This window comes from Myotis yumanensis, unplaced genomic scaffold (genome assembly GCF_028538775.1).
Source record: "Myotis yumanensis isolate MYYU_CA2020_CCGP unplaced genomic scaffold, mMyoYum1.0.hap1 SCAF_14, whole genome shotgun sequence".
NCBI lineage: Eukaryota > Metazoa > Chordata > Mammalia > Chiroptera > Vespertilionidae > Myotis > Myotis yumanensis.
Window position 1 is genome coordinate 28878015 of NW_027223765.1, and position 12091 is coordinate 28890105.

The 12091-nt window shown below is 42.8% G+C and overlaps 1 protein-coding gene and 1 long non-coding RNA gene across 2 annotated transcripts in view; one reads left to right on the forward strand and one right to left on the reverse strand.

Annotated features, from left to right (window-relative positions):
• Positions 1–1923: 1923 nt before the first annotated feature.
• Positions 1924–2883, reverse strand: LOC138992472 (uncharacterized). The gene is made up of 2 exons (XR_011468101.1): positions 2657–2883; positions 1924–2083 (listed from the first exon to the last, which is right to left on the reverse strand). It is a non-coding gene; the product is annotated as an uncharacterized lncRNA (long non-coding RNA).
• A 275-nt stretch (positions 2884–3158) lies between these two features.
• The window catches only part of NCK1 (NCK adaptor protein 1), a 67031-nt gene continuing 58098 nt past the window's right edge, over positions 3159–12091 (forward strand). The window contains exon 1 of the mRNA XM_070433472.1: positions 3159–3244. The gene's annotated coding sequence lies outside the window, so the exon portion shown is untranslated. The remainder of the gene's footprint in view (positions 3245–12091) is intronic.

Genomic DNA, 12091 nt, shown 5'->3' on the forward strand with positions numbered 1-12091 from the left:
ATGAACTATCAATAGTTTCCTGGGAAAGGCCTTGAGACATAGAGGCTCATTTTTCCCCTTCCTTGTCTTTCTATATGCTTCCTTTGGAATTAATGCCAGTTTTTATCCCAGACAGATTAGCTACCCATCTAAAGCTCCATTTCCAGCCCGTAGGTCTTTTAAGTTCTGACCTAAATTTTGTCATTTTATTCTGCCTAGACCCTGGCCCACTCAGCACTAATTAGCAAGGGTGATTACTGTTTTTCGTTTGAGTTCTGCTAAAAAGAAGTAACATGCATGCTTATGTTTGGAAGTTGGGGAGACATCGTGTGAAAGGAAGCCTCTGGAATAACTCCTACCCCATAAGAACATGGACTCCATTCCTGTTAACTACATCATACTACAATTTGATATATTACTTTATGCCTATCTACCATTCCTCTTTCATCGCTCTTTCCTTACTTTTAATTTCTCTTTTTCATTTAAAAAATATTTTTATTGATTTCAGAGAGGAAGGGAGAGGGAGAGAGAGAAACATCAGTGATGATGAGAGAATCGTTGATTGGCTGCCTCCTGCACGCCCCACACTGGGGATGGAGCCCACAACCCAAGTATGTTCCCTGCACAAAAATCGAACAGTGACCTCCTGGTTCATAGGTCAGTGCTCAACCACTGAGCCATGCTGGCTGGGCTTAGGTATAACTTTTTAACAAGTCTTAAATAAATTAACTATTTGGTCTTTCAGACTTTTTGTTGTTGTTAACCCTCACCGGAGGATATTTTTCCATTGATTTTTTAGAGTGAGTGGAAGGGAGGGGAGAGACAGAGAGAGAAACATCAATGTGAGAAAGACACATCGACCGGTTGCCTCCTGCACGCACCCAGACTGATGCTGATGTGCTGGGGATCAATCATGCAACCCAGGTACCTGCCCTTGACAGCAATGGAACCTGAGACCCTTCAGTCTGCAGGCTGATGGCCAAACCCACCAGGGCTCTTTTAGACTTCTTTAAATGAGATTAGAAGTATATTTTTGAAATCACTAAAAATATATATTAAAAAAAACATGTTTACAAGGAACTAAAACACTTTAAAATCCCTTAATTCTTCTATTGCTTAAACAGGTGGCACACGGTTGTCAAGAAATCTGCAAAGTCTTATGAAGGGTCTGTTCTGATCCTTGGCCCATTCAAAATACATATTCCTTTTCAAAATAAAAACTAAACTTATGACTTGAGCATATTTTTTTTTTCTGGGTTTATTTTCCCCACTTGAGGTAGGTGGCATAAGCTACCTGATGGCAAGGATTACTTTACCTATTGTATTTGTATTCACATCCCCCTGCCCCTAACACATGTTAAATGTGTAAATAGTATTGAATTGAGCTAGGTTTCCCTAACAGTTCGCACTGAGATTTTGGATAAATAGTTTTAACTTCTGGACAATGGTTTCTCCAGCTTAAAAAAATGAGTGTAGTATCTCAGTCCATAAACTTTACAAGGTGTATCAATAAAAGTGTTGTACTAGTCAGCTCAGGCTGCCATAACAAAATGACACAGAGTGAGTGGCTCAAACAATAAAAATGCCTCACAGTTCTGCAGGCTCAGTTCCACATCAGGGTGCCAGCATGGTCAGCTTCTGGAGAGATCTCTCTGTCTCGTACATGGCTGCCTCTGCCCCTCCCCTAGCCCCAGCCGGTTCCCAGCCTGTATCCTCTCATGGTGAAGACGGAGAGCAAGCTCTCTGGTGTCTCTTCTTACAAAGACACTCATCCTGTAAGATTAGGGCCCCACTCTCACCACCTCAGACAACTTAATTACTGCCTAAAGGCCCTATCTCCAAATATAGCCAGATTGCGGGGGGGGGGGGGGGGGGGGGGTTAGGGTTCAATATATAAATTTTGGGAGGCAGCCATGATAAAATACGGCACTGAGATCCTAATAGTAAATTCAAAATTCACTTACATTATTCACTGCTGATGCCAATAATAAGATGTAAACAGAGAGAGAGAGTAGCCGTTGTTCAGAGTTTCATGACATTATTTGCCTCAGCCTACTTGAAGCCAGGAAGCGGCCGCTGGTGATTTGAGGTCGACCTTGCGATCCTGTATATGGCAAGCAAACCACATACAATCACCGGTATTCAAATGAATAAATTTTGAAGTTAAATGCAGAAAGGTGTGAACTCGTGGGACGTAAAGTCGGGGCCGGGATGAAAGTTGGGGACGGGCGAGGTATTAATAACGCCTTCAACGATATTTACTGACGTGCTATCACGTGCCAGGCACTGGGGGAAAAAACTGAAAGCTGATGTGGTTCCTACCTTAAAAGGAGTTTACAATCTAAATAGGATGCGGGCAAACTACCTCAACAGCTCGGATGGGGAAAAGACCAACACCCCACGCAGGGTCCCTGAGCCCAGCAGGCTTCCCTGAGAAGTTGGTGAGGACGGAATGGGGCCGGCTGCGGGGCTGCAGCTCGCGTCGGGATCCTGATGGCCGGGCAGGGGCTGGGGCTGAGCCCCTGAGAGCGGGCAGACCTGTCCCCGAAAGTCACTGTCCTTTCTCTTCACAGCATGACCACTGCAGGCAAGACTGGAAGCTCCCTACACACCAGGACCTTTCGAAGGTCCTCGGACTCTATTTCGGGTTGTGGCTCAAATTAAGCATATGTCTTACATTTTTCTCCCAAGTTCCCATTTTCAGGCCTTTTGGTTTTTCTTTTTTGCTGTCTGCCCCCAAGCATCTTCATCTGCCAAGACTCTTTTCAGGTGCAGAGACCCGAAGGAAGATTCCCAGAGCGGCTGGGGCTGACCTGGGGAAGCAGTCATTTTTTTTGTGTTTTTTTTTTGCTGTGGAGTCTCTCTCCGCAGCGCGGAGGAGGACGGCCCACAGTAGGCAGCCGGAGAGGGAAAAAGCGACGGGAGTCTGATGAAGGCCGGCGCTTCTCGCTCTCCGGCTCGCTCTCCGCCGCGCAGCCTCAGCTCAGTCCACGCCCAGCACAGCGCTTGACTGACAGGCAGCTTCGCCCAATCCCGGTGCGGCGGATGGAAGGGACGGGAGACCGAGCCTATCAGAGGAGGTCAAGAGAGGGTTTCCTGCCCGCACGGACCCGCCCACGGCCTCGCGGCCAGTCGGCGCCGCACCTCCGCCCGCCCGCTGCGCGCGCCCCGCCCCTTTCCCCAGAGCTACGCGGCGGCTGAGCGGAGGCCTCGTGCCGTAACGGCCATCGCGGCGGCCGCGGCGGCGTCTGGGTGCCCTCGTCAGGTGAGCTGGGGCCGCCGAGGCTCGGCAGAGGGACGGAGAGACGGCCTTGCCGGCAGGCAGATGCACGGGGAGCCCTTCCTTGTCCCTGGCGCTCACACAGCCTGCTATTCGTGGCGTCGCTTCCTCTTCCCAGGCGAAGTTAGCCCGGGGCGCCGTCTGCCGGCCCGGAGCTGAGCCGAAGGGGGCGGGGAGGCCCGTCGGCCCGGCCTGGGCGTCTGCACTGAGGTTTCGCGCGACCCTCCGGCCTCTACCTCGGGGGAGGGAGGCGGGGCCCCGCGGCTTTCCTGTCCGCCTCCGGAGTGCCCGGTCCCGGTGAGCACCCCGGGCGGCCACCCCTGCGAGGCTGGGAGGTCCACTGTGCGGCGTGCGTGCTTCTCTGTTTCTTTTCCTCCCCAAATCCCGTTGCCGGTTGTGACCTCATGCAGCCTGGAAGGTAGGGACGTGGGAGAGGAGGGAAGGGGGGCGTTCGCGTCTAGCCTGAGCCCCGTGCGGCGGGTGGACATCCTCGGGATGCGTCCTCTGCCCCTCCCCCAGCCCCAGCCGGTTCCCTGGTCCCTGGGAAATCGGGGGTATTTTCATCGAAGGGACCTGTGGTAGGCTCCTACCTGAATTGCTTGGGTTGTGAGCTTTTGACTTGCCTTGTAATATATCCGGTAGAAACCGACCTTGGTTGGCTGATTTTGTAACCTTATGCGTTCCCATAAAAGTTAAATTTGCCGTTAGAAGCTCAGGAAGCTGGGTTTTGTTCAGGGCTGAGAACGGTGACGTTATAGACGCTCAATTAAATTCGAGCTGATGAATTGATCAGCTAAAAATAATTCTACCCATTAGATTCTGTAAGAAAGCTGACAAGGTAGGAAAGAATGAAGTTAAGGAGAATTTTTTAAAATCCCACCTTGGGTGTTGGGCAAAGAAGCTCAATGCAGGAGTTACTCATTTTTAAAAATCTTTGGTAGATTTATGAAAACTCAACCGTACAGTTTATTAAGCACCTGGAGAGCACTGTGCCTAAAGGCTCAGTTTTCAGCGAGGTCACAAAGTGAAGGGAGAGATACTTCAAGAAGAAGGTTTTGTTTGAAAATTGTCGATAATATTCAGTTTTTAAATAGGCATCCCATTCACAGTTGGATAGTAACTCAAGAAGTGTGCATTGGTTGGTTAATAGTAGTTTCATTCCATCTTGATTACAAACTCTGAGATTTTTTTTCTTTGGGAAAATTGTGATCTGTGAGAATTAGCTGTGGTATCTGTGAACACAGATACCAGTTCAAGACTCCTGAACTGTGCTTGTTCACTTGCTTAATTTTAAATCGTGTACTTTATTTTTCTAAGCACTATCTTTTAGTCCATGTAAATAAAACTCGAAGCATACATACAATGCCTTTTTAGTTTATTGAGAGATACTTTGTGCCCTGGGTTTATTTTTCTTATGGACCTTTTGGACCTGCCAAAGTTCAAGGTAGATTTGATGTGATTATTGTTACAAATTACTTGTCAGGAAGACTTGATTTGATAAATACAGATGTAGTCCTTTTTTCCTATCATAGTTTTATAACTTTTACAATTTACTCACCTTTATAATATAGAAAAATACCAAATGTTCTCTACCTACACCAGAAGATTAAATCATCATTTAGTTGATACATAAAAGTCAGAGGAAACTCTGGAAATCACTAAGCACTTAAAAGATCTTCATAAATACTCTGCTGTGCTGTTTTAGGAAGACAACTAACAGGGCCCAAAATGACATTTAAAGATGAAGGCAACAATTTTGTCTGGATGATCCTCACTAAACTATTTCAGAGTTAGAATTTATAATCTTTCCTTCAAAATTGATTCCATATGTTATGGTGATATTATGCTTTCAATTGCCCAGACACAAATCTTGGTTTTACCTTTGATTTCCTCGATTCACATATCATTGGCTAATTTTTCAGCCATTTTTTTGAAATTTCTTTCAGATACCTGTTTATTTCCTCTAGCTTTTAACTAGGTTTTCTGTCTGCCTTTTCTTCCTACTCAGTATATCCAGCCTTCTGCCTAATCTGTTTTTTAAAAAATATGTTTTTATTGATTTTTAGAGAGAAAGGAAGGAAGAGGGATAGAGAAAAACATCCATGAAATGAGAGAGAAACATCAATCAGCTGCCTCCTGCACACCCCCTCCTGTGGATTAAGCTGCAACCCAGGAATCGAACCAGTGAGCTCTTGGTTCCTGGATTAAGACTCAACTGCTGAGCCACACTGGCCTGTCCTAATCATAAAATAATGTTTTGAACGTCTCTCTCATTGTTAAACCAATAGCTCCCCGTTACCTATAGATCAGTGGTTCTCAACCTTCTGGCCCTTTAAATACAGTTCCTCGTGTTGTGACCCAACCATAAAATTATTTTCATTGCTATTTCATAACTGTAATGTAAATATCTGATATGCAGGATGGTCTTAGGCGACCCCTGTGAAAGGGTCGTTTGACCGCCAAAGGGGTCGCGACCCACAGGTTGAGAACTGCTGCTATAGACTATAGTTCACATTACTAGCCGTTTAACAATCTGCTCAAAACCGGTTCTTCCTAATGACAGCACAGTTTCTCTGTAGGAACTGTCCACCTAACCCAGTTGTTGGCAAACTGCAGCTGGCGAGCCACATGCGGCTCTGTGGCCCCTTGCGTGTGGCTCTTCCACAAAATACCACGTGCGGGCGCGCATGTACAGTGTGATTGAAACTTCGTGGCCCATGCGCAGAAGTTGGTATTTTGTGGAAGAGCCACACTCAAGGGGCCAAAGAGCCGCATGTGGCTCGTGAGCCGCAGTTTGCCGACCGCTGACCTCACCAAACCAATCTCTTGTTCTCATTTAGACTTTGTATTTTTCTACCTTTATATCTGTTGAGACTTTGAATGTCTACGCATAGCCTGCCTATTCTTTTTATTTTATTTTATTTTTTTTTAATATTTTATTGATTTTTTACAGAGAGGAAGGGAGAGAGATAGAGAGTTAGAAACATCGATGAGAGAGAAAAACATCGACCAGCTGCCTCCTGCACATCTCCCACTGGGGATGTGCCCGCAACCCAGGTACATGCCCTTGACCGGAATCAAACCTGGGACCTTTCAGTCCGCAGGCCGACGCTCTATCCACTGAGCTAAACCGGTTTCGGCAGCCTGCCTATTCTTTTAAAAGAAAATTTCTCTCCTAAGGTACCCAAATAGCAAAGGAACTCAAATTTTGTTAAGTTTCATTTTTGGTCCATCAGTGCAGCCTTCCAGATCTTTTGTTCTCTGTGTTGTTTTCTTTTGAACCCATAGCCTTTATTGTTTTATCATTCCTTTAATTTTTTAATCTGATGTGGGCTTGTATCATCATATCATGGGACAGTATTGTGGGAAAGTTGGAATTCCACCTTCTGTTTATAAGGAAAATGCAATCCATACAAAATATCTGAATTAAAATGCACACATCTACTGATGGTGTCAGAGCTGAGACTTAACCTTTGATTTCCTAACTCTAGTACTGTGTGTTTTTACAAATTTTCTGTATATTCTTTATGAAACTATACTGCTCATCTCTTGCAATGTTGTTTTTTATTGCTTCATATTACTTTGCATTTTGTGTATTTATGCCTTCTATAAATTCAGAACTTGTTTTTATGAGGACAGGGGAACCTTCATGATCAATTGAAACAATGATTTAAAAGTATACTTGCAGTCTTTTCCTATGCTTGTTAGATGTATCAACAGCACTAACAAAAATAATGTTCTCTACAGTTGTGTCTTCTGACTCACTAAAAAGTGAATGAATCTCTTAAAAGTTTTACTGCTGGAGTTTGTTTGAATCTCTTGATAAAGAGACTGAATATTTGGGGGCCTTGAAAGTAGATGGGAACAATGTGATGGTTTGGCGGAAACCCCTGAGGCTTTATCACTTAATTCAGTGGTTCTCAACCTTCTGGCCCTTTAAATACAGTTCCTCATGTTGTGACCCAACCATAAAATTATTTTCGTTGCTACTTCATAACTGTAATGTTGCTACTGTTAGGAATCGTAATGAAAATATCTGATATGCAGGATGGTCTTAGGCGACCCCTGTGAAAGGGTTTTTTGACCGCCAAAGGGGTCGCGACTCGCAGGTTGAGAACCGCTGATAAATGTAATGATTTTTTCTAAAAGTGATCTTGTTGATTCTTAGAACAGTAACACTTTTACATTTTGCTACTTTGTCACTTTGTTCATCTGTGAAGAACCAGATTATTGAGCAATCCACTTATTGAGCAAAACATTCTGAAAATCATTTGTTCTTTTTGGGAAGTTAGATCTTTTATACATATACTAGAGGCCCGGTGCACAAAAATTTGTGCACTGGGGGGGATAGGGGGGCCCTCAGCCCGGCCTGTGCCCTCTTGTAGTCTGGGACCCCTCGGGAGATAATGACCTGCTGGCTTAGGCCCGCTCCTGGGTGCCTGGCCAGTCTGGGTGAGGGGCTGAGGGCCGTTTTCAGGCTGGCGGGTGACTGAAGCTCCCAACCTGTCCTTTTTTTCCTTTTTTTTTTTTTTTTAATTCTGGGCTAGCTTTAGCTCTGAGGCCTCCGCTGCTGAAAGCAGGTTTCTGGCCTTTGTTTACCTTCTGTATTTGAAACCATGTTGTGGTCCAGCTGGCTGAAGCGTGGCTGACTAAAGCAGGTTTCTGGGGGTTTGTTTAGCTTCTATATTTGTTACAATGTTTCTTAACTGCAGCTCAGAGGCCGGCATGGCAGGCGGGGAAGCTTGGCTTCCTCCATCACTGAAGCAAGCAAGCCTCATGTTCCGCTTCAAGCTGCCTGGCTGCCAGCCGCCATCTTGGCTGGCAGTTAATTTGCATATCTCCCTGATTAGCCAATGGGAAGGGTAGCAGCTGTATGGCTAATTACCATGTTTCTTTTTTATTAGATAGGAAGGAGGATAGGATTTGCTGTTCATATTCCTCCCTCCCCCCTTTAACTCTAAAGCTTCTCTGAATAGCAGCCTTGATATTTATACACACACACACACACACACACACACACACACATACATAGGATAGGGTTGCCTTTATATTTTTATATATATATACATATATATATATTGAATTCAGAGAGCAAGGGAGAGGGAGAGAGAGAAACATTAATGATGAGGGAGAATCATTGATTGGCTGCCTCCTGCATGTCCCCCACTGGGGATTGAGCACTGCAGCCCAGGCATGTGCCCTTAACTGGAATTGAACCCGGGACCCTTCACTCCGCAGGTTGATGCCCATCTACCCAGCCAAACCAGCTAGGGCTGCCTTGGTGTTGTTGCTTTTTCACATTTATTTATTTAGCAAGAGTTGAATGATGTAAGACAGATAGGTAGCACAGAAAGCTATCAGGTGAAATATCTCTGGAGAGGATGCTTTACTCTTTTGGTCTGAAACAGGTTTAGAAGCTATTATTCTTTTAACTTTTGGTTGTTTATAATGATTTTTATTTGTTTAAGTAAATTATCTGCTAAAATAAACAGTTGAAACACTGATTCTCGTTTCTTTTTTTTATTCCTGAAATTGTACTTAAGGACATAAGTATGGTATGAATAATTTCCACTTTTGTTCATACAGACCAATTGAATAAAGCAGTGAGAATATGGCTTGGGGAAATCTTTTAAAAAACAGATGCATCTGAAAAGGATTTTGTTGTTTGTTTTTAAAGAATCAGCCTTCCAAAAACTTCAGTGCATGTTTCCCAAATCATCTTGCCTCTAGATCAATTCAAATAATAGATACAGCAAAGAATTTAATGTGCCTTGTATTTCAGCTATATTACAGAAATGTTTAAGGCATTGGAAATGTTTCTTTGGAAATGCTTGATCACCTCAAGGTACTACATGTTCTTGAATGATAACAATTTTTACTTTTAGAAACATTTAGAATACTTTGTATACAACCCCTTCTGCCCAGAATTCTTCCCGGGGAAGTTTTTCTTTTTCTTTTTTTCTTTAAAAGGCCTATTTTTGCATTTGTAGACATATACCCATCACCCAGATCAAGGTATAGAGACTATTTGTAGTGCTCCAGAATAATCTGTCATGCTTCTCAATCAGTATCTCCTATCCTCAAAAGAAATCACTATTCTGACTTACATGATCATATATTATTTTTGCCCGTTCTTGAACTTAATAGAAATGGAACCATACAGTACTCTTTTGTGGATGGTTGTTTTGCTTAGCATTGTGTTTGTGAGATTTATCCATGATGTTGGGTACAGCAATAGTTTTTTTTTTTTTAATATATTTTATTGATTTTTTACAGAGAGGAAGGGAGAGAGAGAGAGAGTTAATAGTTTTTTCATTTTATTTTTTTCCCCCACTGATGATAGTATTTCATTGAAATAATACACAATTTTAAAAAATGAGCTACTAATGGATATTTGGTTTTTCCCAGTTTTTTAACTATTATGAATAAAGCTGTTAAAAACATTTACTTAGAAGTCTTTTACTAGACATACACACTCATATTTTTTATTTTTAATGTTTCTATTGATTTCTACGAGGAAGGGAGAAGGGGAGAGAGAGAAAGAAACATCAATGATGAGAATTATTGATCGGCTGCCTCCTGCACGCCCCCTACTGGGGGTTGAGCCCGAAACCCAGGCATGTGCCCTGACTGGGAATTGAACTGTGATCTGCTTCATGGGTTGATGCTCAACCATTGGACCACACCAGCTGGGCTAACTCATTTCTTTTTGGTATGAATACCTGGGAGTAGAATTGCACTATCCTTGTCTACCAGTTTTTGAACCGGCTTGATCCAGCTTTCTCCTTTTACAACAAAACTGGTGACTCTGCTTTTCCCCTGTGTTAAATCTGTTGCCTGTGAATCATGCAGTTCTTTCAATTTGATCCCTCCTTAAAAAAAAAAAAATTTTATTGATTTCAGAGAGGAAGGGAGAGGGAGAGATAGAAATATCAATGATGAGAGAGAATCATTGATTGGCTCCCTTCTGCACACACCCCACCTGGGATTAAGCCTGCAACCTGGAATCGAACTTTGACCTCCTGGTTCACAGGTTTGACACTCAACCACTGCCGGCTGGACTTGATGCCTCCTTTTGATGGAGTATATACCACCGTAGATTCCTGTGAAAGGTTGCAATCTTGCATTAATGAAAATATATTTTTTCTTTTTTTTGTCTTCCTGCTTGATTTGGTTCAGTAATGAATTCTAGATTGGAAATAATTTTTCTTCAAAATTCTGAAGGCATCTCTCTATTATTTTCTAGCTTTTGAGAATTCCGAAGACATTCTGATTCCTAATCCTAATGTTTTCTGCTTTTCTTGAATTTTGTATCTCTTGTACTGAAATTTAATGTGTGTGACTTGGCATGCATCCATTTTTTGTGTTTTCCTGGATATCGTGTCCTCCAAATCTGCAAAATTATGTTCATCAGTTCTGGGAAGTCTTCAATTATTTCATTGATGGTTATATTAGTTTTCTGGGACTGCCATCACAAAATACCACAGACTGGGTGGGACAAATAACAGAAATTTATTTTCTCACAGTTCTTGAGACTGGAAGTCCAAGATCAAGGTGCCGTCAGGGTTGGTTTCTGATGAGATTTCTTCCTGATTTATAGACAGTCTCCTTTTTCATAAAACCTTTCTTGCTTTCTCCTTCTTTAGGGGCATCAGTCCTTTTGGATTATTTACGGCTCCACCCTTATGACCTCATTACCCTCAGTTGTCTGTTATAGTCCTTATCTAGAATTTCAACATGAATTTTTGGGGTGACACAATTTAGTCCATTACAGTGGGTGGTTTCCTCTTCCTTCTGTTTCTCTCTGAACTTCTCTTATTTGTTTGAATCTCTTAGGCTAGTCCTCTCTTCGTTTTTTTCTGCTGTTTTTCATCTCATAATCTTCTTTGCTCTATTTTATGTGAAAGGCTTCTTTAATATTTTCTAAGCCTTCTGTTGAAAATTTCATTTTTGCTGTCAAGATACTAATTTCCTGCCCTGGTCTGTGTGGCTCAGGTGGTTGTGCATTGTCCTGTGCACTGAAAGGTTGCTAGTTGAATCCTGGTCTGAGCACATGCCCAGGTTGCAGGCTCGATCCCTGGTAGGGGGCATGCAGGAGGCAGCCAATGGATGCTATGCTCTCATATCGATGTTTCTCTCCCCCTCTCCCTTCCTCTCTCTCTAAAAATCAATAAACTATTGGGGGGTTAGGGGGAAGAATTTGATTTCCCAAGAGCTCTTTATTCTCTCAAATTTTTTGTATAGAGAGCATCCTGTACTTGTTTCATTGTTGTACTTTTCTAATTTCTGAGGCTACAAATTATTATTTCTTTAAAAATGTTCTTTTCTTTTTGCAGACTATTTCTCCTATATTGACCTCTAACTTTTATGTTGGAGGCTTATTTCAGAAGTCATTAATCTTTGGCTATTATCTCCTGATAGTAAACCTGAATTAATGGTGACTTAAATACTGGACTTAATTGTATGGTGGTTTGAGTGAGCCAGTTTTTGAGAAAACCCTGTTATATGAGAGGTGTTTCCTCTTGTGTCAGGTTCATGAAGGGAAAACTCAGTCTGCTTGAGGGCTGGAAGTTTTTCCACCAGGGTTATGTGTATGTGAGGGGATTTAGGGGGACTGGATTTCTCATTCCCCCACTTTCGGTAGGGTATGCAGACCTTTAATTATATCTGGTTATTCCTCATTCAGAGTGGGGTAGCCAACCATCAGGTAGATTTGGGGATTTAACTGCTTCTCAACTTTTACCCAGTTTTCCTTATTTAACTCTTGCCTCAATTTAAGTAGTATGAGGTACTACCAGTTCCTGAATCTTTTGAGAATTCCAAGGTATAAAT